General features: G+C 40.7%; 1 protein-coding gene across 4 annotated transcripts in view; it reads left to right on the plus strand.

Annotated features, from left to right (window-relative positions):
- ext1c (exostoses (multiple) 1c) overlaps positions 1-12,502 on the plus strand; it is a 47,855-nt gene that overhangs the window by 1,305 nt on the left and 34,048 nt on the right. Inside the window, exon 1 of one of the 4 annotated variants that reach the window (XM_035428737.1) lies at positions 7,276-7,834. The exons of 1 other annotated variant lie outside the window; for it this stretch is intronic. The gene's annotated coding sequence lies outside the window, so the exon portion shown is untranslated. 2 more of the 4 variants (XM_035428736.1, XM_035428735.1) reach the window with 2 other exon arrangements.

The following is a 12,502-nucleotide window of genomic DNA, read 5'->3' on the forward strand; positions in this document are numbered from 1 at the left end:
TAAACTAGAAGACATCGTATGATATAGTGATCGTATTGCATGCACTCTGGCATATCAGCAACACTGACATTAAATTGAGTGGCAAAGATGTTGAGATCCAGTTCTTTTCCCTTCACATCTTGAAATCTTTCACTAAATTTCTCTAACAAATGAGCACATTCCTTCGCATATTCCGACAATGGTTTCATCATCCAATTAAAATCTTTTAACGATCATTCACTTGCACGTAACTTGCTTTTGTGACACTGTCCAGCTCCCTTTTAGGCCACATGAAAGACGCTTTACTAAACCCTGTGAGGCACTGCCGGTGTGTTGTCTTTATGGATCGCAAAGCAGCTCTGCCAAAACCTCACTTCAGCTATTATACTCTCATACTCAAATTTCCCCAAGTTGTATTTTGTGAAGGCAAGTTCCTGCACATGAGCTGGCAGTGGTGTTAGACATATCCAGCATTACAGCATCACTTTATGCACTAGCTAACGACTTCATTTGCTAAAGAGTTTGAGATCATATGTAGCAAAACTATCTTCTTGAAATAAGAGAGACAACTATCAATTTTAGTTGCTAAACCTGCTATGGACAGCTTTTCCCTTTTTAGGTGAGATATAAAGCTGGGGAGGAAAAAAAATCAGCGTTTGTATTTATAAATTATAGCGGTTTTATTATACAGGCTACGGGAAAATGTATCGGAGGCATATTACAGAAACACTGAGAAGAGAGCTAAAATGTGAGTGACAAAACACAAAATGGAAATGGAATGGAAAGAAATACAAAGTGCAATATCGTTAAAGTAATTTATTTGGTCATAACGAATTATCCCTCCTTTCTTTATGGAGGACCTTTTTCCTTATTCAAAGTCACCGTTACAGTGAACCTGAAAATATGTCGGTGGCAACGAATTGCAGTGAATGAATTTCGTGTTGTGTGCGAAGTGAGTTTCGATATGTATTTATTTAAAAACTCGTATCAAGTGGCTGGTTATTCAGTAGCTGAACGACGTGCTGGAGTAGACAGCGACACTTTCACACCTGTTGTCGGGAGGGTTGTGAAGAAAATGGCTCGAACTGTCTGTATTTCTTGACTAAATCGATTTTTTCACATTTTAAAAACGCAGTTAGTTTAAGCGCAAGTATTTAGGAAAGTCGTGGAAGGAGGAGGATATAGCATTTACGGCGTTGGAATAATTTTAATTATAAGGTCCCCAAAGCGCAATGCTGTCATTCTGACCTATCTACTGACTATTCATTCTACCCCGGCCCTCCTCCCCCGCGGCCACGGTCAAGAGTTGCACCACCTTCCAAATTCTAATTTATAACCGACTTTTTTTTCCCAAAACAGAAAAAAAAATATTACTGGCTATATCAAATATAGGAAATATCCAGGGGGCCATGTGATATTGCCCGGAGGGCCGTATAAGGCCCGCAGGCCGGAGATTCCCCACCCCTGAAAAGGGACGTGAGTATTGATTGATGGCATTCACCGAAAAAAAAAATCTATTAGGGGTGTAATTGCTTAATGAAGTAAATAAGTATTTGTCAGCAGATTCGTAAGCTTTTTGAAAAAATATAATGGGATCATTTGAAATATTTTGTTAAATGTGTTTTTTCGCACCTAATTGCAATAGTAACGCGTCCCCCAGCCCCCCACCACTCCACAATCTCATCTTTGGTGCCAGAAAGGCTATTGCCGTGCCTGGTAACTGTTCAAAACAAGCTTATCTTAACAAAAAATGTTGTCCAGCTAGCCTATGCTGGAGAAAATGCTCTGATACATAGGTCTTCTACTGTGAAACAGGCTTTAGGCTCAAGAAGTATTATTTCAAAAATATAAAAAGAGTACTCAAGCAAAAACAAGGACAAATCAGCTTGTAATGGTTTCGATAAAATCGTAAAATGTCCCACCCCTAGTTTCTATGTTGTAAAAGTCTTTCACAATACATGGGCATCACACGGCAGTGTGACAGCCCAGGGAGGGAGATGCGACAGTTGGGAAACACCGTGCACGGTTGCGGGAGGGAGGGAAGAAAAGACAGTCTCATAAATGCCCATCTCAGCCAAAGTGGAGATGAGTAGCTTGTGGTTGACCATATTGAATGCTGCAGACTGAGCTTTTCTCAGTGTTCCTGTAATATGTCTTGATGCATTTTCCCTTAACCTATATAAGAAAGCCGCTATAATTTAGAAATACAATTGTTGAAATTGATTCAGTTGTCCTTTATTTCAAGAAAATTGTTTTGTAATATATGGTTTCATAATCTTTATGAAATTAGGTTGCTTCTGGTGCAGAAATCAATGCTGTAATGCCACAGGCCATCAGTGTAGCGGTAGTACATAGTAAAAAAAAAAAAAAAAAAGAGGTAAAGCATTACAGACACAGATTTTTGGCTAATGACACACCCAGCACTGGCTCATGTGGCTCTAAAATATCTGACCTGACCCCCAACGCATGTTTCAAGCAACTTTTCAGTATAACAAGGAATGCTGTGTCTTCCCATTGCTCTAAACTTCTCCCAGCTCATGTGCAGGAGCTTGTCTTCATAAAATACAACTTGGGGAAATTTGAGTAAAGCATAATATCTGAAAATGTATTTTTCTTTAATGTAGCCTACATAAGCTTATGCATATCAAACTTACAGGTAAAGTGGGACTTCAACAAAGAGGAAAGAAAAAGTATTAATAAACAAAAATCGACAAAACATTTAGCCTTACATACTGTAGTCTTATGTCATTAGGGGTTCTTTGATTACAGTACTTCATAATGTATTTTTTCAGTTTATAATTGACTTCAGTGTCCCTCAGGTAGGGGTGGTGGTGGGGTTCATGCAGGTCATACTATGCACTTCAGAGTAAGGATGCGTATCTATGTTCTGATTCATAAAAACATTTTACCATTGTTTGAAACTTGATTTGACTTTACCTCAGTGTTTTAAAAGCCTGTTATGGGTATTTAACCTATATGTAATTGTTTGTTGAATACAGCTTTAAAAAGCAAATTACCTGTCGTTAAACTTGATTATTATTGATTTCATTGTAAAGTGAACAATTGTCCTTCAGTGACAGTGTAGTAAGTGTCTCTGGACCTGTCACATTGCCACCAGTGGGGGCGCTATCCCGGGTGCTGAGCAGTTTGGTAGCACTCATGAGGCTTTGGACAGTGCGATATCTTGAAGGGTTGATTGCAAAAAAATGGGGGGAAATTTAAACAGTAGGAGTGCCCAGGCACTCTTGCATGACCTATGGCATGATAGTGCTTTCTAACACACACTGTTTTCGATAATGTACCTTAAGGGATTTTATTTCAGACAAAATGTGCCAGTGGGGTGGGTTGTTGAGGATTGAAAAGTTCTCTCTAAAAGCCTATAATATTTTCTTAGATCTTGTGTGACAGTTCTTACAGTAAGTTATACATCTAAACAGGCCTCGAACACTTATATATGCCTAAACATTTATAATATGTTTTGAAAAGAGAGTCAGCTGCTTCACTTTATTTGTCTTGTTCTCTTATTGGCTGAAAGGGTGTTGCAACGCTAACATGGTGCTCTTTTACCTTGTTTCAGCTGGGACAAGGTAAAAGTGCACCAATGTAAGATTGCACCAAGGACGTTGTTCTGTTACAGCAAGCATAATGTTAGGCCATCCTGCAGGTGAAAGTAATGGAAAAAAAACTGCTTATTCCAGATTCCAAGATTCATAATTTATTGGCCGTTAGAAAATGTTATCATCAAACCAATATACTTAGATACAGCTGAACTATAATTTCCGAGCCAAAATAGAGCCGTTTCACCGAGTTGGCACAAAACTACACTGCAAATGTATTGCTACGTTGTATAAAGGTTATGCTAGATTTTTGGTTGGGTGCAATCCAACACACTGAAGTAACATTTTAAATATTGTCTCTTTCTCAGCAAACCATACCCAAAGCACAATTTCCCAGTTATGTTGTGAATCGTATATGCACCCCCCCCCCCCCCCCCCCCCACAGAAATCACAATAATCAATTTTAAGTTCTATTAACAGCCAGAATTTTTCTTAAATTTTTTTTTTTAAATATCACCTGAATAGTTGGGCAGGGAGTACAGCTGTTGACTGAGAACAATTCTGAGCAGTATTTTGCTCCTCTTCAGAAGTTGCATGCTAAGGTCTCCTATATTTAGGTCTGTAGGTCTCATACATTTAGAGAGAATAGTAGCTTACATGTTTTGATCCCTTTCACCTAGTTGTAACTGAATGACCGACCAGCTGATTACTTGGGTAATGATTCACAATGGAGTGATTAGATGTGAACAAAAGAGCTGCAACACTCTCTTCCACAGTGTTAGGTAATTTGAGCCTTATCTTTGGGTCAAATGGCATAGTATAAGATTTGACTTGGTCTGGTAAATGGACTGCATTTATATAGCGCTTTTATCCAAAGCGCTTTACAATTGATGCCTCTCATTCACCAGAGCAGTTAGGGGTTAGGTGTCTTGCTCAGGGACACTTCGACACGCCCAGGGCGGGGATCGAACCGGCAGCCCTCCAACTGCCAGACAACCGCTTTTACCTCCTGAGCTATGTCGCGCCTGGTTTAATACCAGAATCTGTTTGTAAAGGGTTAGCTATGTCTGATATCTTTTCAGATGTGTCTGCATATGTTGCAGTGCCATAGATTATTATTTAACATTTGAATAATGATGAAGTGAGAGTGAAACTAATGAATATTAATTTAACTCCCCTCCCCCCACCAAAAAAAAAACTGCTCCCAGAACCAAACATTGGGGTACTACTCCTTCCAGGATAATGTTGGACCTCTGTCCTTCTAATATGACACATCATTTGCATTACTGAAGTATGCACTGAACCAACTGAACCTTCAAATAATCAAAAATTTTTTTGACAAGTCTATAGAATGGCATAGTGAACTAAGATGAATGTTTTAACTGCTTAATAAGGACTGCTCCAGTTCATTTTTCTGAAATAGAAAAGGAGGTGAAGTCATCTGCCAATTTGGCTAAGGCTGTTGTTGTGGATTAACTTGCTAACTGACAACTGTATAGTTGCAAATTTGCCTTTCCTCCACATTACAGTGTCTGTATAATGTAAACAGTTGAGACACGGGCCCCTTTCACATTACAAACAGCAGAGGGAGCCAGAGACCAAATATGGCATAACGGAGCCTTAACCATGCTCATGCCTATACAGTGTCCTCTTCAGCAATCTTTTATATAGAATAAATTCTTTTTTTGTATAACTGTACACAAATCAAGCATTATTATCTTTGTGAGTTTATAATGGATGCATTTACTTGTAGAAAATGAAACTACCTTGTAAAAGCACTCACAATTGCTTTGAGTGCTTTCACAAACGCTGTGCCATGACTTGTGTTGAAACCTGTACCACTAAAAAAATGTTGTTTAGATGTGTGTTCATAACATAGAGAGTGCTGTGACACCCAAGACCTGATGTTATTGTTGTTTTACCTGTATTTATCTAGCCTGGGTGCCAGTCTACATGGTAAAATTAACCATACGAGTAAGACTTGTTTAGCCTTGATTTTACTCAATGACACTGGCTTCGATGTCATATGCTCCCTGTAATATGGGACATCTCATTATTTTTTGCTGTGATACAATTTAAGGGAACACCAGAAACCTAGTATATTTACACGCAGTGGTCATTTAGGACACAGTCACTGCCAAATTAAATGTCAAGTATGTGAATATACAGAGAATTCAAATCCAGATTACCAAGGACATGTATCTAGGGGTTGGCTAGGCTTGATTTTGTGAGGTAGGACATACTGTAGCTTTATTATTATTACGAGTCTACTTCTCTACGGACTTTGATTTTTAATCATTTTATTTTAAAATTATATATAAAAGTGTTCAGCAGACAGTTGCAATTTGGGGAGATTAGACCAGATATTACATTAGAAAAAGACCATTTTACATAAACCAATATAAATGGGAAAAGATTCCAATCCTACACAATTCACAAAACATGAGAGTATAGTAAAAATACAGCAAGCAACTTTAATTTGTCAGGTACAAATCAAAAGATTTTTGCTTATGTATGTCATGCTAAAGAAAATGAAAGTTCTACACTGGAAAAAAAACTGGCTCTACTACTACGGTATCTATGCGTCAATGTCCTTGAGGACGAGGGAACTTCTCAAAGACACAAGCTGTTCTAACGCACCGAGGTGATTTACCCTCATAGAAAAGACATTCCATTCTTGAACCACTCGCAAGACAACATGTCTAAATAGTAAGACCCTTTGCAGTTGCTGAATAAATATTTCTACTGAACACTTTACGCCGACCCCATATTCCTGCTTTTCAGACCACACTCTTTAAAAGATATTTGACCCCTGTAAATGAAAACAGATCAGATTTTGAAACAATATTTTGCCAAACTTCATTGCTAACAGGGTAAATAAAATATAACAACATTTATAACATAAGCATTTGCGGAGGCCTAATCTAAGCCTACACACCTATGTTTTTTTCAGGAAATTTACAACTTTTGGAGCCTTTATCTCATAATTTGGCTAACTTAATAAAATCCTATTATGACACTAACTATGCTCATCAAATAATATTCTAATCGTCACACTTTTCCAGTTACTCTTGATAAAGCAAGTTTCTACATAAAATATCCCACCAAGACTTCAGTCTTATAGTTACAGGTCATCTTTTTCTTTGAACAGAAAACATCAGTCAACCGACTGAATTAATTGTTAAATTCAATTAATCTTTGCAGCTGCGGTTCAAATCCTTCTAGCGTGGAGGATTTTTCTTCTTCTACAAACCAATGGCATAACAGCGGGTTGTACTTTTGCTCCATACAATGTAAATATAAGTAAACGCAATATAAGTTATTTCCATGAAAACAAACCCTGCAGTAGCCTATACATTAAGAAATGCATCAGGGTTTTTCTTGAATGGATTTGAAAATGATTTAATTAGTCCTGTCTGTTTTTTCTACACTATTTCTAAAGGTTGGAACATTTAGGCCGCAGTTCCAATCATGTCCGTTTTCTTGACATTAAACATTCTGATTGAACATGACAGAGCATCCTGTTAGCATGCGACGTTGATGTTGGACACTGATGGACTTGCATCACAAGGGTTCCTCGTGTAATTTCTTCCAAATGTTTGTTTTGGACATTTGAGGAAAACAGCCAAATCGAATTCGACTTAGTTATCGTTAACTCCCAGAGATTTTATCCATCCGGTAGCCGCTGGCCAGATGTGCGCGTTTACTTTAAAAACGGCTTTGCGCTTCGGGGTAACGCTGAGCTTTGGTGACCAATCACTGACAGTCGGGGCGGGGCGTCTCCGGAATGTTTTGAAAAATGGATGTGAAAAATGGGCAATATTACGGGCATATCCGAGAATTTTTGGGTGAGGCGTGTGTATTGGTAGCAGTGATCCGTTAATGCATGGCCGAGGGTGAGAAGGGAAAGTCTGAACTGGAGAACCGGATCATCTTGCGATTGCTTGCCGGTGCAGGCGAGTTCGCTCTGGGGAGGAATCATAGCAGAGCCGGAGCGCAAAATCGTGCCGAGGGAGGGTGCTTACGGTACTGGGGTTTAATCTTCTCTTTGAATATTACCAGAAATGGGTGGAACAATTGCAGTAGTTTTTTCCCTCGAACATTATATGAAAGGGATATTTATTTTGAATGGTCTGAGACACCATACATGCGAGTAACGTCGCGATTTCTTTCCAAGGACATTGCGACTGGATTCTCAAAATCCATATTTCATAAGCGAGTCTATACAAACGTATATTGGTGTATTCGTCAAGGTAACTGTAAAGAAGCTGATCGTGTGACAGGCAGAAGCACAATAGGTATTAATACATTTACATTTCATCAAAATGTGTTTTCGTTTTTTTATTTTTTATAATGCGCTATATATTCGCTGTATTGTTTGTGAAGACGATCGTACTCAGCAGGGAATAGGTGAATATGGTTGTATCTGAATACGAGAACGACATACACTTGTCGTTTTTGGTGTGGTTTTACAAAACACTGAAAAGTCAGAACTCGAATGAATGGGATAGGATTGGAAGTTTTAATATTCTTGTTGCAAAAAAAGGCAACGATCGAGTGTGCATGCCTCGGGAAACTGTCTGCCAATATTGTTAAACCAAGCTGCGAGTCTGTGACAGAAGAAAGAGCGTGTAGACTGTAGATAGAAAGAGTGAGAGAGGGAGGCGGGGGGAATAACCGTATTGACGCGCCCGGTGCGTATGTTTGCGCGTGTCAGTCCTGTAACTCAATCATGTTGTCGGGCTGGTAAAACTAGAAGACCGCGAGTGTAAAGCTTACACGCTCCCGAATACTCACAGCACTGTGCTGCCATCGTGCCGGTTCATGAAAGGAATCTATAAACTGTCTGACTCCGAAGGTTGAAAGAAGTGGACACAAGGATTCTACTAAATCGTTAACAAAGAGCTGGTTTAACGTATAGTAAAACTTTATTCCACCATAGTAGCAAGTGCAAGTTATGCAAGTCTCCATGTCTACAACTGAAGAAGATGCGTTTATGTTGCTGGCATACAGGGATCAAACTACCACTAAAACACAGGTAATTTGTTCATGGAAAATGCTCCCAACAATAGTGTGCGTGTGTCTTGGTGCGCGATGCTTCAAAAGTAAATAATAGGCCACAGAAGGGTACATCAGTTACGGTTATAGTTAATCATTATTTACATATGGTTAATAGAGGCTGCATATGTCACCTGCAGTATCAATTTTTTAAAGCATTCGTAATCCCGGACAAATCTCAGATTCCGCCATAAATTAACGTTAATCTGTAATGTTACGTGTTACAGATGAAGTTAAGATAATACATCGCATAGATATATGTAGGACAGTATTACAGGTCGAACTGCTCGCTGCGATACACTGCATAGCCTATCCGTTGCCACTTTTGACCCAGTACGGTATTAATACAAACGCCAAAACACAGTCAAAAAGGCTAGTGTGAAAAAGGCATTCCTGGTCCAGCACGTCATTGTCAATGAAAGACGCTCTAATTGTTCAAACCCACAGTTTCGTTTTGTTTAATTACCGCTCGTGGCGTCCGCGAGCAGCATATTGTGAAGACACAATTTATCAAACAGTAATTATTAGGCTACAGCGCTGAAATTAAGGTGGGAGCGGAGCGTCAAGCCAGATGTGAACATCTTGTGAACTGTCTTGAGATTTTCACAGTACGAGTTCAATCCTCAACTGCGAGCTCTTAGCTCCCAACTCGCATCTTGAACCGAGCTCCCAATTTGCTGCTCGGATCTACCACCTCGGAGCTCGCTCATTCGCACCTTGCACCTTGCACCTCGCACCTCGGAGCTCCCACCTTGTAGCTCGCTGATCCCAGCTCTCAGATCGTACAACTCGCCCTTGCCAGAAGACCTCTCGTGTTACCGTATGTTACTTTAGTAAAGAGAAATATTACAACACACATATATATATATATATATATATTATTGCAATGGGAATGTGCAGCATTGTAAGACACAAAAGGAATGTTAAAGCTGGAGTAGGAAATTTTTATGTTAAAATATATTTTATTATATATAAATGTCGAAAGACCATTGGAAAACGCTTTTTTGTGTAATGGGACGGTCTACCTGTTGTATATTTAGACTTATTTGATATATTAAAATAGGCTTATGTATTTTAATTGTAATTTCATTAAAGAATTCGTTCATGTATATTTGTATCTTCAGTTGGCTTATATAAAACGGTGATGCTCATCCGGAAGCATGGACCTGGAGTGCCATGTAAGTTGCCAAAAAATGGCAAAAAATAAGTCTAAATATAAAACAGATAGACTGCCACATGTAACCTAGTCATCCAGAGCTCCACGGTGTGTTCTAATGGTCTCTTGACATTTATATATGATAAAATATATTTTAACTGGCCTTCTCCAGCTTTAACCTTCCCTTTGCGTCTTACAATGATGCACATTATCATTGCAATACTTGATCTCATATTTCTCCAAATTAAAGTAACCTACGGTAACACTAGAGGTCTTCGGGCAGGGGCGAGCTGATTGGCCCGATTTGAGAGCTGGGATCAGCGAGCTACGAGATTGGTGCTCAGAAGTGTGAGGTGGGAGCTCTGAGCTGGGATCAGCTAGCTGTGTGGTGGAAGCTCTGAGCTGGGATCAGCTAGCTGTGTGGTGGGAGCTCCGAGCTGGGATCAGCTAGCTGTGAGGTGCGAGCTCTGAGCTGAGATCAGCTAGCTGTGTGGTGCGAGCTCTGAGCTGAGATCAGCTAGCTGTGAGGTGCGAGCTCTGAGCTGGGATCAGCTAGCTGTGAAGTGGGAGCTCTGAGCTGGGATCCGCTAGCTGTGTGGTGGAAGCTCTGAGCTGGGATCAGCTAGCTGTGAAGTGGGAGCTCTGAGCTGGGATCCGCTAGCTGTGAGGTGGAAGCTCTGAGCTGGGATCAGCTAGCTGTGTGGTGGAAGCTCTGAGCTGGGATCAGCTAGCTGTGAGGTGGAAGCTCTGAGCTGGGATCAGCTAGCTGTGTGGTGGAAGCTCTGAGCTGGGATCAGCTAGCTGTGTGGTGGGAGATCGGCTCAAGGTGTGAGCTGGCAGCTATGAGCTTGCAGCTTGCAGTTGAGGATTGTAGCCGCTCTCAATTTTCACGTGAGGTAGACCAATATACGTATATGTCTGGTTGAGCGATGTTAAGGACGTTGAATTGCATGTTTGTTTTTTCTTTTTTTAAATCAAAATGATCTTTGCTGCCCCAATTAAGTTTGCTAAATGTTTTGCTGTCTGCAAAATATTATTTTAATAACACATTTTACAAGGAGATTGCACCTCCACAGCAAGGGGCATCGAATAATATGGTTAACCCACAGGTGAAAATCGGATTGCAAATTTGCAATTATTTATATTGCTTAATAATAACGGCCTTCTATTGTCAGGAAAAAAAACGGCAAATCGAGAGTGCAAATATGAGATCTCCACATACGGAAAAATTCATTTTTGTTGCGTAAGATGTAACCAGATCATTGCTGTTCAGCAGCTTGCCCCATACAGAGAGTTTGTTCGTGGAAATGTCAGACGACTGTTCCATTTTGTAATGACAGGCTGCAGGGTTTAATTTTAGTCGGGCTGATGCAACAAGACTGTTTCTCTAACTTCACAACATTTTTCCCCTCCCGGGAACTGCAGAACACGGCTAATCTGTAGCATGCTACAACAGTGTCCTGATAGAACATGCGGTGGATAATCCCTGAATAGAGAAATGACACAGTGCCCACATGCTCTAATGCTACAACAGCTAAACAAGCCTCAGTCCTCACTCTCAACTTTTAAATTTATCAAGGACGAGTGCTTGAGAGCTCTCATTATTGGGGCATATTTTGAGAGTGATTTGGCAGTCTCCCGCTGTTTATCTGCAAAACACTCATCTATCCTCCTCTTGTTTTATTTTGTTGCTGTGTCTCTTAGGAGTTGCTTTAGTGCTGCTGTGGTCACTGAAAAATGCATGCATGCAAACACACACACACACACACACACACATGCACACACATGTGTAGACACACACATGTACACACACACACGTACACACACAGCTACAATCCAATCATGAGTAAGTGTACACACGGGCATAGTACAACCCAAACATGCGCAAGTGTACACACGGGCATAGTACAACCCAAACATGCGCAAGTGTACACACGGGCATAGTACAACCCAAACATGCGCAAGTGTACACACGGGCATAGTACAACCCAAACATGCGCAAGTGTACACACGGGCATAGTACAACCCAAACATGCGCAAGTGTACACACGGGCATAGTACAACCCAAACATGCGAAAGTGTACACACGGGCATAGTACAACCCAAACATGCGCAAGTGTACACACGGGCATAGTACAACTCAAACATGCGCAAGTGTACACACGGGCATAGTACAACCCAAACAAGTGGGTGCATGCAGCAGCACTTCAGAACATGAAGAAAGCTTGCTACATGGTAGCTAATGGAACTGTTGGATTTCTTCATTCCTCTATGGGCAGCAGGCATAACCAAAGTTCAGCCAAGCTGTCCCCCACTCAGCATGTAGAATGCATCCAGCTACGACAAACTGGGAATTCCAGGACATGGAGATGGTGGCAAGGGCATCCACACGGGCAGCCTGACCACACCCACGTTTCTTCAGCTAATCCGTGTTTTACCTCGTGCTCAGCCCCTCCCACAATGCACTGCCGTGACTTGCTACTGCACACAGGGTCTGACCCAACCCAGTAAGCAGGCTCACTCCTCATGCATATTCATGAGCACCTGTTTTTGGTGGAACTCTGTTAAAGGTTCCACCTAGGTTAAACAATTACAGACACCGAAATCGTTCAGTGCAAAGCAGGTCGAGCTGTATGCCAGGCCTTCCCAGAACGCACTGCTTAGAGAGTACGGAAGAAGTCTATAAAGTAGCATCTATTATCAAGCTGAAGACATTAGCAAAGGGTAGTGGGGCCGTAGGAAGGAGGGAGCA

This window comes from Anguilla anguilla, chromosome 8, assembly GCF_013347855.1.
Source record: "Anguilla anguilla isolate fAngAng1 chromosome 8, fAngAng1.pri, whole genome shotgun sequence".
Lineage (NCBI taxonomy): Eukaryota > Metazoa > Chordata > Actinopteri > Anguilliformes > Anguillidae > Anguilla > Anguilla anguilla.